The following is a 3,297-nucleotide window of genomic DNA, read 5'->3' as shown; positions in this document are numbered from 1 at the left end:
AAAACGCAGCTTGCGAGAAGGTGCATGACCAACCAGCATTGCGTCCCAGCACGTAGTGTCCTATTGCAACGCACCACAATTGTCGGTTCCTTCAATAGCGTTCGCATTCTTGTTGCATATCTTTGCAGTGCACAAAAATCCTACCCGCAGCTTCTCAGACATTGTTTCTGTGAGCGGGAGGACGCGTTGAGGGGTTGCGTCTGGGTCACTCCGTGGTTGACTGTGCATTCGCAGCCTAGGATGTCAAGAGCAGAGAAAAGCTGCAAATGACGTGTGCGTGTCACAAGCTCTGCATCGCCAGCATCACATGCAAGCATACCCTGGAAGCCAGCGTGCGATGAGGAGGCGGCAATGAATCGCGGTAGTAATATTACGTTATGCTGTGGCGCACCTCGCCACACCCGCGCTTCCTGCTTCTGGTGTCTGCCATTCGTTTCAAGTTCGAACACCATCGCTTGTTATATAGAACCTCGTCTGCAGGCGTACGGTAAATGTTGCATGCATGGAACCGGAAGCTCGCCCAGCACAGAAAAAAGGGCTCAAAGGGCTTGGGAAGCGTTCCGCAATTAAGCCAGCCTTGAGAGCCTCGGGCAATTGTCCGCTGAAATGTCACCCGGCTGCATTCGTTCCATTCTTTTATTTTCTAGTACTTGATCTTCATTTTGCACTTCATCTGGTAGACCTGCATATGCACTCATGTGGGCTGGCTTTCATGCAGCTTGCGTCTGGTCATTGCTAGGAAGCCAATAAAACCCAGATCAAGGGAAGAAGGGACCGAGACCCCACAGTCATGTGCAAGCCTAGCATCGCTGGACTCGTTTTGCTCTATTCTGGTCAGACTCGATTGGAGCCCACGAAAGAACAACCTGGTACGCCTGCCTTGAAGGGCTGGCGTGTTTTAACGGGCGAGACAATGCAAAGGTGCATCTTCTCACACCAATTTGAGGAATGCGGCACTCCCCAAGTGCCAAAGCTAGGGGGGCTTTCTGAATGCTTTGTTCATTAGGTGTCCGTCTAACTCCCGCCGTTGAGTGACAAGACCAGGTGTGTGGTTCAAAGACATGGGTATGAGTTTACGTATTGCTTTGTCGGCTGCTTTTCCTACGCTTAGAGCTGTCATTGAAGCGATGCCTTCTGTGTAAATAGTACCTGTGAATCCGATGGTCGTGGTGTGGTATGTTGTGTGCCAGCCTCTGTCATGAGTGTAACAAGCAGGGCGATGCTGTTCCCTTTTTTCCTGTTGTTTTGCTTTGGCAAAGCCTTCTCTTGTGTAACCTTCTTCAACGATGTGAATCTGTGGAGCGTCCTTCTTATTGGGTGTCTTTTGTGGTGTGCTACCAATGGTGGCGATGTCAATCTTCGCAAGATCAAATTGTGTAAGGAGCGTCTGAAGCGAGTCGTTGGGATCCCCTTGGTGTGTAGCAACTGGCATATGTGAAGCTTGGCAAGAGGCATTGTTTGTTACTGTCTGAGTCTGTGGTTTTTGGGTCATAGTCATAGTTTGAATGGCGTTTGTCAGTTGTGCGATCAAAGCAGTTGGGAGCCTCTTCGGCACGTTCGATTGGTGGTCTTGGGTGACATCAGCAATGATCTGATAGTTGTATTTTACGGATGGTTTGTAAAAGGATACGGACGGCGTTGTCGTGGCGTTTAATGGTAATGATATCTCTGATTCCCAAGTAGTTCTTGGAGTTGCCAATGTCCATGTGGATGCGGTAGTGTTGTAAAAAGATACATCATCATCATCATTTAATGTTTCTGCTCTTCATGTTTGGGTGGCTGCAGCCTTTGCAAAGAATGTGTGATGTGCTATCTGGGATTTTGCATAGTGGGCATAAAGGGGCTACTCTTCCTGCAATATATCTGTGGGGGAGCTTGAAATTGAAGATTTGAAGATTTGGCCTGACAGAGCTCTGGCAAGGGTTTGTTTGTCTGTGATGTCTGGTTCCTAAGCAATGGACCGGTGATTTGTGCAGTTCATGTCTATTTCCTTAATGGGTCCCACGGCATAGGAAGTGCTGGGAGGATGGAGTATAGGGTCTTGTTGTTCCGTTTGCTTCGTTACATCTTTGTGCGGATTTCTAATTCGAGTGTCGCTTGCGGTTGGAGATTCATTCGTTATGCTTATGTCCTTGAATACGATTTGGCTTGCATCTGTGGGTGGAATTGTGCTTAGCCAGTAGAGAGGGATTGTTTCATGGAAGGCACAGTAGTCTAGTGCCCAGTAATCATTCCTGTGTAGGGGCGAGAAGTGCGGCCTCTTTTGCTGTTTTATCAGTCGTTCATTGCCTTCGATGCCTTCATGGGATTTGACTTTATGAAGGTGTGTGTGGAGGCCGAGTGCCGCGCGTTCTAGGAGCAGTCTGACAAGTCTTCCACAAGTGCACCGTGCAGTTTGCGGTCTACGGTACGTGGGTTAAAGAGTGCGGCAGCTATGGCATGCAATGGATAGGCTGTCCGTGTAAATATGAGGGCACGAGGTGTATCGGATGCCTGGTCATCTTCGCTTTGTTTCACAGCGGCCGCATGAATGCCAACTACTTCGGCGAGGTATTTCTCATTGAAGACCCCTGGTTTGGCAGGAATCACCAGGTATGCCGTATATGGATCGGTGTCGAGTTCATTTGGTTGGTAGGTGACCTAGGCTGCACCTGTGACCTGTGCGAGTTTTCCGTTCGGTAGCGGGGTGTCTATTGCGCTGCCGTCTGTGAAGTATACGCGCCCAGGTTGCCTGTGAGTGCATGGGGGTCGTGCCATCGATATCCTGGTGTATATGTGTTTGTTCTGGGCGGTATGTGATGGGAGGTGGCATCGTGTCTGGTGGTTGTGCAGTGGAAGTATGGGGCCATATGTCTGAGGGCTCTTGCATCATGGTTTTGGGGCGTTTTGGCAGTTTGAGCTTGTGTGTTGGACGGGGTATTGTCAATGTGGGTAGTATTGCGGCACGTCCTATCAAGTTGAGTCAGGGTACTAAAGAGTCGAACTCTAGCTCCTAGCGCCTGCCACCCTGGGGGTGTGTAGCTTGCGATCTGCCAAGAAGCTGTTGTAACTCACGTGTCAGGAGGTTATATCGCGTCCCTAGTGCATTGAGTGTTGTGCGTCACATCACGAATGACATTGGCAGTTGAAACTATCAAGAGCTATCCGTGGCTATTCAAGACCCCTGCCACAGACAATAAACACACACAGATCCGATCGCACCTATCAGCTATCGGGAAGGCTAGCCGTAACAACCCCCTCCTTTGGAAGGTGAAGCCTGTACAAGAACGTACGAGAGGGCGCCGGACTGTTCGCAAG

The sequence above is a fragment of the Nuphar pumila genome, unplaced genomic scaffold (genome assembly GCF_984573655.1).
Source record: "Nuphar pumila unplaced genomic scaffold, dmNupPumi1.hap1.1 HAP1_SCAFFOLD_176, whole genome shotgun sequence".
Taxonomy (NCBI): Eukaryota; Viridiplantae; Streptophyta; class Magnoliopsida; order Nymphaeales; family Nymphaeaceae; genus Nuphar; species Nuphar pumila.
Note: the sequence above shows the minus strand (reverse complement) of the source record.